The sequence below is a fragment of the Lontra canadensis genome, unplaced genomic scaffold (genome assembly GCF_010015895.1).
Source record: "Lontra canadensis isolate GAN:19392208 unplaced genomic scaffold, GSC_riverotter_1.0 scaffold1, whole genome shotgun sequence".
NCBI lineage: Eukaryota > Metazoa > Chordata > Mammalia > Carnivora > Mustelidae > Lontra > Lontra canadensis.
The window spans coordinates 33,803,328-33,816,565 of NW_022630995.1; the positions used below are offsets into that span (position 1 = coordinate 33,803,328).

General features: G+C 45.4%; 1 protein-coding gene across 5 annotated transcripts in view; it reads left to right on the plus strand.

Annotated features, from left to right (window-relative positions):
• Positions 1-13,238, plus strand: part of APBB2 (amyloid beta precursor protein binding family B member 2) — a 378,415-nt gene that overhangs the window by 333,060 nt on the left and 32,117 nt on the right. Inside the window, exon 1 of one of the 5 annotated variants that reach the window (XM_032852823.1) lies at positions 9,764-9,861. The exons of the other annotated variants lie outside the window; for them this stretch is intronic. The gene's annotated coding sequence lies outside the window, so the exon portion shown is untranslated. Of the gene's footprint in view, positions 1-9,763; positions 9,862-13,238 lie in introns of those variants that run through there. 5 annotated transcript variants of the gene reach the window in all.

Sequence of the window (13,238 nt, forward strand, 5' to 3'; positions counted from 1 at the left end):
AAGTCATGAATTCATTTAATTTGTCATCAGGGCACTCAGGAATCATCAAAGTAGACTTTGAGCCGTGAGCATCGGCTTGTCTCCTTCTGGTGACTCCTGGTGACTATGGTTGTGGTTGTTGGGGCTCCTGTCACTGTCTCATATACTTAAGAGGAAACTCAGCAGGAAACTGAGACTTGGGAGGCAAAGTGAATTTCTCCCATGTCGTATTTTCCTAACGTTCTAAAAATGGGATTGTTGACTGTTCACATTAGCCATTGGATTCTTGTGTTCCTAACGAGAAATGAAAGAACTTGCTTAAATGATGTAGTTTCCCCTCTTTCGCTCAGTATTTTTTTCTGCATGAGTGGAATTCACGATCTAGAGGATCAGTGGTGCCCAAACTTGAGCCACGTCACAGTCAGCGGTAGGTCTTCAGAAAGCACCACCGCTGAGACCCAGTCCTCAGCGTTTCTGATCCAGAATGGCTGGGGTGGGCCTCAGAACCTGCATTTCTAACGAATTTCCAAGTGTGGCTCATTTTATCTATGGCCCACACTTTGAAAACCTTCGCTCTAGGCTGAGATTAGGTGTGAATGATTTTCATCTCGCGCCTTTAAGAGGAAGCGATGAGGACGGCAGATTTAAATAATCAGTCTGTCTAGTCAGAGGGCAATACTTCTTACTAGGAGCTCTAGTTAGAATACATGAGTTCCCTTTCATCAAGGGGGAAGGATAATGCACAGAGGAGGGTTTACTCTTAGGATCATGAAGTTTAACATTTGAGGCCCTTTTCAAAGCCCTGGGAGGAAGTTTAGCAATGAGTTCACATGGTTTTTGTAAAATTTGCAACAGGAAAGTATTTCTGTATTTTTTTTTTCTTAAACGGAACCCTAGAAATTATCTGAGCTTTACCTTCCATGGAGCCTGAATCAGCTGTCTGATAATTAATATAATTAACTCATATATATATGAAAAGACTATAGTTTATAAGAAAGAGAAGTTTTTGCAGGTTAAGCAACCTGTAAGTGCCAGAAATGAGGATAAAAGAGGACACCATCTCAGAGGACATGAGCCTCACATGTGAACTTTGTCTGGCCCTGAATTTAATTGAATGAGCTCAGCGGGGCATTTAGACAGATGAAAATCCAAGTTGATCTTAGCTGCCTCACTAGATGATTAGCTTGTTGTACATACTCTGTGCTTTGTTTTCTATTTATTGGTTTTATTTTATTCATTTGTGACAAGAGCAGAAGATTTTGGAGAATGAATTGGACTCAAGTTCTGTGTTCACTTCTTACAAATAAATTCACTCATTCTCTCTGAGCCTGTTCTGTTTTGTCTATGAAAACGAAATGGTAGTAATTCTCCAACTTAAGACAGCTCAGAGGATAATGAAATGATGGCTATGAACAGACATTTGTTCCCATCTGAATATGGAACTGTTCATATACGAAGATATAAAGTAATGCACAAATGATAGTAATTATATCAGTCTACACAAACAGGACACGAACAGTTCATATTAATTGCATGACCAAAGGGCCATTCTGCTAGATCAAGGATCTGGCAAAATTTTCTCGTAAAAGGCCAGACTGTAAATATTTCAGGTTTTGCCGGTCATTCTATCTGTGTCTTTACTACTCATCTGTGCCACTGTTAGGCCAAAGCAGCCCCTAGGCAAGATCTAAATGATTGGCTGTGGTCGTGTTCCAAAAAGGTTTTATTTATGAAAACAAGCAAGGCTAAGCTAGATAATGAAACAAAATGCCTCCAAAATGCCATTGTCCTTCACTATTAGGAACTCCTGCTGAGCGAGAAGATAAAACATAACACTAGCAGTTATGAATGATGTTTTTATTTAAACTCAACACCAAAGGATCAGAATGCTGGCAAATCTTATCTGCTCTACTTTCCATAGTTCCCTGACATCGCTGACCTCTCTTTGGGGGACAAGGGCATGTAAGTGGAACAGGGAAGGCAAAGTGCGGACAAGGAGGGATTCAAGGTTAAGTACAATTAAGGGTCAGAACATGCTTCCTAGCATTGGAAGGGGTGATAACAGGGTAGACCCCTGTTTAAACTCTCCCCTGGGATTTTGCCTCTACAGCAAGCCCCTAGGAGCAGAGTTTTGTGACCACCAAGAAATTAAGTGGTTCTCTTTTATAATCTCTTAGTTATTTTTGTAAAGATCACTGGTATGCTGGGGTCTGAACATTGGAGAACTGAAGTAAATCTTCGGAGTTTTAAGAAACCCATCCAAAGACAGTTCCTATTTATCTTAAAAGGGAAGCTAAGGGGCTTCTGAGTGGCTCAGTTGGTTAAGCATCTGCCTTCAGCTCAGGTTGTGATCCCAGGTCCTGGGATCGAACCCCGCATTAGACTCCCTACTCCGTGGGGAGTCTGCGTGTCCCTCTGCCACTCCCCCTGCTTGTGCTCTCTCTCTCTCAAATAAATAAATAAATTTTTTTTTAAAAGCGAAGGTAATCATGAGCCATGAATAACATTTCTATAAGCATTCACATGTAGGTTTTTGTGTGAACATAAGTTTCCACTTCTTTTGGGTAAATACCTAGGAGTGGGACTGCTGAGTTGTGTGGGAATGGTATGTTTCACTTCATAAGCCCCTGCCCAAGCACTCTTCAAAGTAACTACCATTTTGCTTTCCCAGCGCACTTGGCACTTGGTGTGGCCAACTTTTTGTGGGGTTTTATTGCTGTTATTTTAGCATTTTTAAAATGTGTGCCATGGTAACTCGTTGCACTTGGAATCTGCATCTCCCTAATGAATAACGATATTGAGCATCTTTTATGTGCTTATGAAAACCATTTATCTTCTTTGGTGACCGATCTTTTGAAATTTTTGCCTGTTTAAAAAATTGGGTTGTTTTTCTTATTATTGTATTTATCCATAATTGCCCCAAGCTGGCAACAACACAAATATCCATCACTAGTCGATGGGTAAACACACTGTGGTACATCCCTGCCACGAAATTCTCAGCAATGAAAAGGATGGAACCCCTGATACACAGAACGTTTGTGCTAAGTGAGAGAAGCAAGATCCTAAAGCTAAAAATGGTGTGATTCTATGTAGGACATTTGCAGAGAGGCAAAATGATAGGCACAGACACCAGGGAAAGTACAGTTGATTTCAGGAACATTTTTTTTTTGCCTCACTCTGCCGGTCCCTGCCCTCTGACCTCTGCCCCCACTCTCCCAACCATGGGTTTAATATTGGTTTAAGCTTGAGTTTCTAATGCCGAAACACAAACATGATTTTTCGCTAATTTTAATCGTGAAAATCGCCAGACAGGAGGCATGTTACGTGGCCCTCCATTTTCATTCCCCCGTGGACATTCAGATAGCCTGGCTCTCTTCATCCATTCTCACTTTCAGGCTTCCCGCACCTCCCTGCAATTCTGCCTACCAGGGAGTTTCTACAGGGAGATGGTTGAGTAGACGCATTTTAAGAACTGAGGGCTGAACTGGGATTCTGAATCATAGAGGGTAAAGATGTATGCTCCACCACCCAGCAGTTAGGAACAGGAAAACTAGTGGGTGAGGTGAGGGGGAAGAGGGGCAAGTCAATTTCTTCATAGTACCGTGAATGCTGGGGAAGTGCCCGCTGTCCTGGTCTAGTGGGAGGTGGTGTTTGCTGAATATTGCATGCAGGAAATGAACTCTGATTCTTGACTTGGAAATGTCTTCCACTGACAAAAAATGTTTGTTGTACACATCTATTATAAAAAGCTCTTGCATTTCATGGGACAGAACATGAAGTCTTCAGGCCATCGGACAAGAGAATTTTTTTTTCTTTTCAAAATTTTCATTACAGCATTCTGTAGTCAAACCTGGTGGGTTTATTTATTTATTTATTTAAAGATTTTATTTATTTATTTGAGAGAGAATGAGAGAGAGAGAAAGCACAGAGGGGGAGTGAGAGGGAGAAGCAGACTTCCTGCCTCAATCCCAGGACCCTGAAATCATGACCTGAGCTGTGCAGGAACCAAAACCTGGAGAGGATTTAGGATAAAGGTCCCATCCTTATGTGAGTGCAAGCAAAGCTTCTGCTGTATCTGGTGTTTTGTGGGGGCGGTGGAGGTTCTTTTAAAAAGTCATGTTAGTGTCGCCTGGGTGTCTCAGTGGGTTAAAGCCTCTTCCTTCGGCTGGGGTCATGATCCCAGGGTCCTGGTATGGAGCCCCGCATCAGGCTCTCTGCTCATCAGGGAGCCTGCTTCCTCCTCCCCCTCTGCCTGCCTTTCTGCCTACTTGTGATCTCTGTCAAATAAATAAATAAATGAATCTTAAAAAAAAAAAAAATCATGTTAGGTCTTGCTCTTAAGAGTAACCATCCAGGGTACCCAGTCCTTTAAGATAAGTCGGAAAATATTACTCTCGGTGCTTAACTCCATGGTTTTTGTCGTTCAAGTTTGTTGTAGGTCTGAGTCTGCATTTTTCGCTATTTATTGGTCCTTGTGGCCGTTGTTGGGCTGACTGACATCTGGGTTCTTGCCTGTCAAAGTGGAGTCTTGGGATAGAGTTTGCGCATTACCTGGGAGCTTTTTAGAAATGCAGGTCCCACCCCAAAGCTACTGAATCAGAGCTGGCATTTGAGCAAATCCCCGGAAGTTGCATTTGCGCACTGAAGTTGGAAAGTCCCTGATCTAGGTCAAGGGCCTGCCCAAACATCCTGCCTGCTCTATTGATAACCTTGTTGGGATCATGTGTGACACCCAGAAGTGCATCTTTGGTGAATTCCCCGGAGGTGCAGGTCAATGTGAGTGTGGGGGCGTGCCACTTGACTACAGTGAAATTAATCTGGTCGGTGCTCCCTGCTGAGATACCAAAACCAAATAAGGCATGCTTGAGTCCCCGGGCACACAGAAGGCACAACATTGCATTGTCCGTTGTCTCTATCTGTGTCATTTGACTCCCCTCATCCACCCAGGTCCAGTCCCTTCTCTGAAAACATTTCTCAATGTATAGTCCACTGGCCATCTGCCTCCGAATCCTCCCGGTGCATATATGAAAAGAGTGGGGTGGGGTGGGTGAGAGGTCGCCCCAGACCCACCAAATGATACTCCTGGAGTGAGCCCTGAGATCTTCATTTTAATGATTATTATGCACATTATAATTTGAGAAACCCCTGACCTGGGTGCTGCCTGGATAGCCTTAGTGGTTGTACAGGTGGTACAACGGACTGTGTAAATACAACTTCCTATATTTAAAGACACATTTGGAGGGGCGTCTGGGTGGCTCAGTGGGTTAAAGCCTCTGCCTTCGGCTCAGGTCATGATCCTGGGGTCCTGGGATCGAGCCCCTCATCGGGCTCTCCCTTCCTCTCTCTCTGCCTGCCTCTCTGCCTGCTTGTGATCTCTGCCTGTCAAATAAATAAACAAAATCTTAAAAAAAAAGAAAGAAAGAAACAAACAAACAAACAAACATTTGGAGTTTTTCTCATCCTAAATTCAATCAGAGTTTCCAGTGGCCTCGAAGTGTAAAGCTGCTTTTATCTCTGGGTGAGACAAAGTGAAGATCTTTGTGGATGGCATTCAAGGATTGTTGAATTCATATTTATATATTTTCTGGTGACATGTTTTTTAGGAGCAAATGAAAATGCTTTGTTCTGTAATGAGTTAACAGTGTGAACATTGTTAGGACAATCCTGTGACTTTCTTGTTTAATGTTCATACTCATCTAATCAAACAAATTGAAATTGGATTACGGCTGTTGCACATCATAGCAGTTATTATCCAGTTTAAATGCAGGTCTGAAGGAAATAAAATTGATTTTTCTATGCTACTTGGGGACATCATAGGTTATTAGTGTGCTGGTTGAATTTTCAATTAGGTTTGTATGGAGGAGAGAAAGATTAGTGGTTGTGTTTTTTATTTTATTTTCTTAATGTATTATGTAAATAAACTGTAATATTTCATTCTAATTAGGGAGTCAGATGACTTAAAAGTTTGGCGATCTGCTTCCACACTTTTATTTAAAGCGTGTCAGGTTTTTAAAGTAGATAATAATTTTGAGGAACATTTTTATTTTTAAAAAAGAAAATAATCGAGTTGTACACCATTATAATAGTTACTACAGAAATAGCTACCTTATTTTTCAGGGAATCAACTGTAATATGTACCAGATTTTCATAGGTGGCTGAACCTGTCTACTTTTTTTTTTTAAGATTTTATTTATTCATTTTGAGAAAAAGCGAAAATGTGAGTCGGGGCTGGGGGCTGAGGGAAAAGCAGATTCCCCTGCAGAGCAGGAGGCCTGACTCAGGGATGCAGGGACACGGGGCTCCATCCCAGGGCCTGAGATCCTGACCTGAGCTGAAGGCAGATGCTTAACCAACTGAGCCACCCCGACACCCTTGAACGTGTCTTTCTATAAACAAAACCTTTTTTTTAAATTGCCTTCGTTCTGTAAATGCCTTTTGTGTACTCGCTCTGCGTAAGGACCACCCCCCACACTAGGGATTTCAGAGTTTTTCTGACATGGGTTGTTAACAAAAACATTTCGATGCCACTGACTACTTGGGAAAGCAGAGCAATAGGCCAGAGAACACAATGGCAAGAAAGAATGACAATACCTGGCAAGCAGGAAAAGGCTTCCTGGAAGAGGTGACTTTTGATCTGGGCCTTGGCTCAAAAGTAGGAGTTGATAAAATGAAAATATATTCTTTAATTTGTAAAAGCATAGCATGTTCATCATGTACTCATTTTAAAAAAATAGAAAAAAATGCTCATTTATTACATTTGAAAAAGTATAGAAAAATATTTATTACGTATAGAAAAAAATATTCATTTATTACATTTGATCTTTATTCGACATATCAAGCACTAATTGTGTGTCAGGAAATGTGGGTGATGCTGAAAATACAATGGACAGCGGTCCACAGGAGCAGTCTTCCATCCAATAATTCACTGGAAAGACAGAACCCACTCCAAGCTATTGCATGCACAGTTACGGTTTATCACAGCGAAAAGATACAGATGAAAGTCAGACAAGAGAAGAGACACCCGGCGCAGATTTCCAGGAAATTTCAGATCTGGAGCTTCCGTTATCCTCTCCTGTGGAGTCATGGACAGCATAACTTTTCCAGGATCGATGTGCAATGATACACACAGAGTATTGCCGGCCAGAGAGGTTCATCTGAGCCTGGGTGTCCAGAATTTTTACTGGGACTCCATCACATAGGCACTCGCATGGTTGACCTCAGTCTCCAGCCCCTCCAGGGGTAGAATTGATGCCAAATATCCCAAAGTCCTTACCCTAAATCACATCGTTAGACTATCTAGCGTGACCCAAGACCTGACGGCAAACAAAAACACTAGTGTTAGGCATGACCTTCCAAGGTTTTCGAGATCACCTCCAGAAGCCAAGGGGAAAAGGCCAGACCTCTCTTTGGCCAAGTTTGAATTCTTTACTATACAGGCACAAAACCAAGTATATAAAATTCAACATAAAATGAAAGAGAAGAGGACGATAAAGAAACAGTGCAGGATAGCAGGGAATGGAGGGGGTGAGGGTGTGAAAGTGCCAGGTAGGAAGATTCTTCTCGAGGGAGTGGGCTGAGATACAAAGGACAAATGGGATTAGCCAGGTGAGCAGGGCAGTGTAGAGCATTTCAGAAGAAAGAAACAGATGGTGCTAAGGCTGAAGTGGGAAGTAGCTGGGCATGTTCCAGAAGGTAAGGCTGGAAGGAAGAAGGAATGGGATTGCCATGTTGGTTAGAGAGAGAATAAGGACCAGATCCCAGGTGGCCTCAGAGACCCTGGAAGTGGTTATGGACTGTATCTCCAGTTAACAGGAAGCCACTGTAGGGTTTTAAAGGCTGAGCGTGGATGCTCAGGTTGGTGATTTGGGACTCAGGTGTGACCGACGTGAGAACAGCCAGGCGGGAATGAGAGTGGGGGGGGAGGCTATTGGGAGACTGAGAGAAGGTGGTGGCGGGACCTAGGGTGGAGGCAAGGGAGTGTCGAGGGGGTGCTGACTTGGAGAGAACAGTGGCAGGTAAGACTTGGCAGGACTTGTTGAGCCTGATGTCAGGCTCAGCTGTCCCACAGTGTTGTCACCTTCCAGCATCTGGCAGCTCTGATTTGTCATTTCCACCCTGCTGTAGGCAAGGAACCAAACTACTAGAATTAGGTGTAAGGAAGGAACAGCAGCCTCTGAAGGCCGGATGGGTGGGATTCTGTGAAATCAGTTCACGTGACGCGTCTTCGGACTGCTGGACCCCAAGCCCCAAACTCACCCCCATCCCCAGTTCAGGCTGTGTGCCAAAAGGTGGTGGTTGCCTAAGCAGTTAACTATAAGCAACTTTTCTAAACAGCTGAGGTATTACTGGTCTTAGATTCAGTTATACCGGAAGTGAAAACATATCCCCCCTTGAAAAACAACTGATGGCCAGAAAAGCCCCATACAGAGTTGTCAGCACAGAGCCCGGCCTTTAGGAAGAGCTTAGTAAATGTTGAACAAACAAGTAGATGTTTAATCTGCTTTTAAGACATGAACATTAAGAGTTTCCTGTACACCTGTGGCGTGTTTTACTAAACTCAGACAAGGGGGCGCCTGGGTGGCTCAGTCAGTTAAGGGTGTGCCTTCCGCTCAGGTCATAATCCCGGGGTCCTGGGATCGAGCCCCACATTGGGCTCCCTGCTCAGTGGGGAGTCCACTTCTCCCTCTGCTCTTCCCCCTCAATGCTCGAACTCTCTCTTTTTCATGCTGTCTCCTTTTCTCAAATAAAGATATACAATCTTAAAAAAAAATAAATAAACTGAGACAAGACCTCCTAGTTGCATATTCCTTTGATTTTCTCTGTACATTTTGTCAGTTCTGTGCATGGTACTTTGAAGATAGCAGAAAACACGGCCGATGTCCCCTGCCTGTTTCACTTGTTGAATTGTCCAATCAAACATCTTGCTCAGAAACAATTAGTAGAGGAAGTACTTTCCTTACACACAGAATAAAGACAGTAGGAGACCTTGGATTTTCCTTTCAAATTCTGTTTTAGTCAATGACTGGCCAGCACTTATTTAAAATGCTGTCACATAGCCAACTGGACACTTTCCTGCTTCTATGTATGGGGGTTTCTCAACTAGAGATGACAGTGTTGGGACGCTGGTGTCATCTTGGCTCCAAGTCAGCATTAAACAAAAGGTGCCTTGAGAGAGGCCAGGATTGGAAAGGTGTGTAGGGGTGAACTACTAGCTGTTAAGTGTTTCTTGTAAATTGGCAGGAAATCCGAGAAAAATAGCTTTGAGCTCTGTTCAAAACTTGCTGCCTGATTTATCAGACTGCAGTTGGCTCCTGCTTTGTCTTGACACTGCAAAGGCGTTCTGGCTGTGGTTTGCAGTGCCCATCCCCTCCCACCCTTGCCACCTGCTCTGGCCCCCGCACCCCCCACCCCCCCAGCACGGATCAAGCTGGGTCTGTGAGGAACCAGAATCCCAAGCCCAGGGCGTCAGTTTTCTAAAGCGGTTCAGCGGGATTAGAATGAACTTTCCAAGCGCCGAGAGTCCCAAATGGGAGCTGTTCGCCCTAGAATTGGGGGTTTGGGGGGATGAAGGGATTCTACCCCGCTCTTCGCTCGTCTCTGGCCGCTGGGAGCACCTGGCGGGTGCACCTGAGGGGCACACCTGGCGGGGGGCGGGGCGGGCGGGGCGGCTCCTCCCCAGCAGCCAATGGGCGGCGGCGGCGGCGGCGGCGGGGGCGGGCGGAGAGCGCCCGCGGGCAGGCACCGACGCGGGGAGGCGCGGACGCCACTCGCTTCAACTTGAGACGGAAGGGCCGCGTGGCTGCTGGTGCGGTCGAGCGGCCGCGGAGGGCCGGCTGGCGTGGTCACCGCTGTCTTCGTCCCAGCGCCGGGGCGGAGGCCAAGGTGAGAGACGTGGAGAGGGGCGGCGGGCCTTTGTCTGCAGGTGCGTGCGGAGGGGACGAGCGGGGTCCGAGCCCGAGCTGGCTCTCGGGGACGGCGAGGCGGGCACGGGAGACCCGCGGGACAAAGGCTCTGCCTTTTCCCGAGTCGGCGCTTAGCGAAGTGCGGGGTCGTGGGCGGCTGCTAAGGCTGAGGAGGGGTCTTTCTGCCTCGCGGGAGAGAAGGGTGGAGATGGGAGGGATTGGAGGGGTGGGGTGGGATGCGGGAGTCTTTTGATCCGAGTTGACCAGCGCGGCAGGAAGCTGTTCCGGGGTGGGCTGTTCGCGGGCTGTGCGCTGGGCATTTCTCTCGCGGCCAGGGTTATGATTGAGTAAATGAGTGCATTCATCTCACATGCGCCTTGGTGAATCCACATTTGCCTTCTTGTCTATTAGGAGTGAAAAACAATTGCAGGATCTTGGTAATCCGATTTTTGGATTAAAAGCAGTGTTCTTTGGTGTAGAGAGCGCATTGACAAATAATTGTAGCCATATGATTTTAGAATATCTGTGTGACTTACATGTGAGAAAATGTTTCAGATTCCCCCAAAATGTAGAAAGTCAGCCAACCCCTCACCTCCTTGCTCTTGGCAAAAGGAGTTTTTTGAAAAAGAGAAACGTGAGGGAAATACTGTATACAATATTCGATTGGATTCTCAGGGAATGTGTGCCTTCTCTCTCCATTATCTGTTTCCCTGTACCAGTATAGTAACCAGACACGTCTATTGATTCCCTAATTAATGTGTGGCTGTGAATCTTCATTACTGCCTTGGGTAGGAGAACACGGAGGAGCAGGCAATCCCATTAGTCTTTTTCTTTCTTTTCATAACTGCAGCCACAGCCTGGCTTTGACTTGAATCCTGAATGGTGGGTTGTGCCTGCTTTCCTTGTCTTCTCGTTTTGGTTTCCTAAGACCGTGGATGGGGGAGTCTCTCCTCCGGCCTTACTCTGCCACAAAAGCAGTTTGCAAGTTTTCTCCCTAAAGTTCAGATCTTTGCCACTGCCTTTCAGTTGGTGCTGCTTTTGTGAATGAATCATTTGGTGCCCTGAAGCCTTTCCCAGGGACTTAGAATAATGTATTGTGAGGAAAAAGTCTTAAATCCCTATTTTGTCCATCATTTTGTAAAAGTTATGGTGGCTGTGTTGTCCAGAATGAAATGTGAGTAAAAAGCTGAATGGGGGAAAGACTTTCCACAAAGCCTCAGCCATTATCGTCAAAGGTGCCAGTGGTTCTTGGCTCAGCAGGGAGTGAGGCCCAGAGTGAGGGCACGGGCTCTATGCTAGGTCGGTCGGGAACCTCACCTTTCTGACACGTGGTGCATGAATGAGCTCCTCTATCATTGCAGCAAGTCCTAGCTTTTGAGCAATGGGGATAATTTATTTAATAAGTGTTTATTGAGCACCTGCTATGTGCAGGGCGTTGGCACTGATGATTAAAGTGGAAAATGCAACAAGTACCCACTTGCTTTCTTGGCGCTCACATAATGCTGTCTGAGGATCCATTTCAGATCCTTTGAACTTGAGCACACCTGAGGAATAGTACGGATAGCAGTGAGGTGAGGCAAGAGGGTGTTGCTGCTCCCACTGCCTTGGAGGTCCGCTGAGCCCAAGGCTGTAGGTGCGCACAGGTTGGACCAAGGTCACCTCCTCTCTAAGGGTGGAGGTAGCCATCAGACCGTTGGGTCAGGCTTTTTGCACCTGCTTCCCTGGGTCATGGATACCTCTCAGAGGGGTCAGGGCCTTCAAGGAGGGCCAAAAGCTGAGTTCTAAAAGTGTTTGAACAGGGGCACTGTTTATTTGGATGTGGTCATTCCAGTCTGTTTCAAAAATTATCCGTCACGCCGTCTCCTGGTCTCACCTCAACAGCTTTCCTCTTGAACGACCCCCCAGGGAAATGGATTCCATTCTGGACCACTGACTGAGCAAAGCTTTCCATCTGTCCACAGTCCCCAAGTGTGAAGAGGTGATGCCTAGATTTAAAGACCTGGAACACAGTTGAAAAACCCCAATTTACTCTTTCTGTACTTTTCGTGGGGTGGTGGGTTTTTGTGGCAGGGGGGTGGGTTTGGTTCGCCTTTTTTTTTTTTTTTTTTTTTTTTTAAAGAGTGTATTGATGATATATAACTTCTTACTCATCTGGGTTTCCAGATTTTCCACAAATCCCTAGGGTTACATGAAAACATACTAAATAGTGGTGTAACTTATTCTTTTCTAAATGCCTATTTTAAATACGGACTATACATTTTTGAGAAATTCTAAGACCTTTGGGTTCTTCTGGCCCTAATAGAGTATCTGGCTCAGCAGGGAGTGAGGCCCAGAGTGTAGGATGCTCTCCATAAATGATTGAATTTGTTGACTGGGCAGCTGAATTAATATAGATGAAAATGCTTTATTTTCTGTTGCGCTCAATATTTATTATCTATAGATTATCTTGCTGTTCAGCACATACGGAACATCTGCATGTCGGGTGTCTTGTGAGGGACGTGCTGGAATGAGACAGACTAGGTGCAAAGAGGCAGGACAGAAGCCAGAAGAACAATTTAGGGAGCACAATGATATAGAGTATAAGTGTCACGAAGATGATCAGTGGCGTGGAGAATGTAGTGCAGTAGTTCCGTGGGGAAAGGGGCCACCAAGAAGCAGTCCATCCTAGGAGGTCACATCTGAGCCGAACCAGAAGGCCGAGAAGAAGGCACGTGGGGAGCAAGTAGGAAGCTCTGAGCAGAGGGCACATGGCACGTTCAGGGATCATGGTTGGAGCCAGGAGCAAAGGGGCCAGTGGTGTGTACTGGGATGGGAGAGCCAGGTGGGGACAAGATTTTGTGGGGCTTTTCGGCTGTGGTGGAAGGATTGGGTTTTCTTTTTAATGTAATGAGAAGCCTTTGAAGGGTGGTAACCAGGAGAATGCCGTGATCTAATTTATTTCATAAAAAAAGATCTCAGTGAATGTTGTGAGGGGAATGGATGTCAGGAGCAGAAGTGGAAGCCGAGGGACCCGCTAGCAAGTCCCAGGCCAGGAAAGATCAAAGCTGTGGCAGAGGGGATGAAGGAAGTGGACTGTGGAGATTGAACGAGCAAGACTGACTATGGTAGTTGTAGGAAGCGGAGTTGTGTTCTCGGACTGCCCTGAATGTTTAGATTCATTGTTTATTTCTGTTTGAAATACAGATAAAAAGAAGTAATGCCTGTTTAAGGACAAAATTTTAAGCAATAGAGTAACTCAGTTTCAAATTATGTTGTAGCAAGACCTCGACTTAATTTCGTTTGATTCTCCACTGAGGATGGGCAGAGCTGTCCCGTGAAGTGCTGTGCATATGGCCATCTTTCCAGGCCATTTTCCCC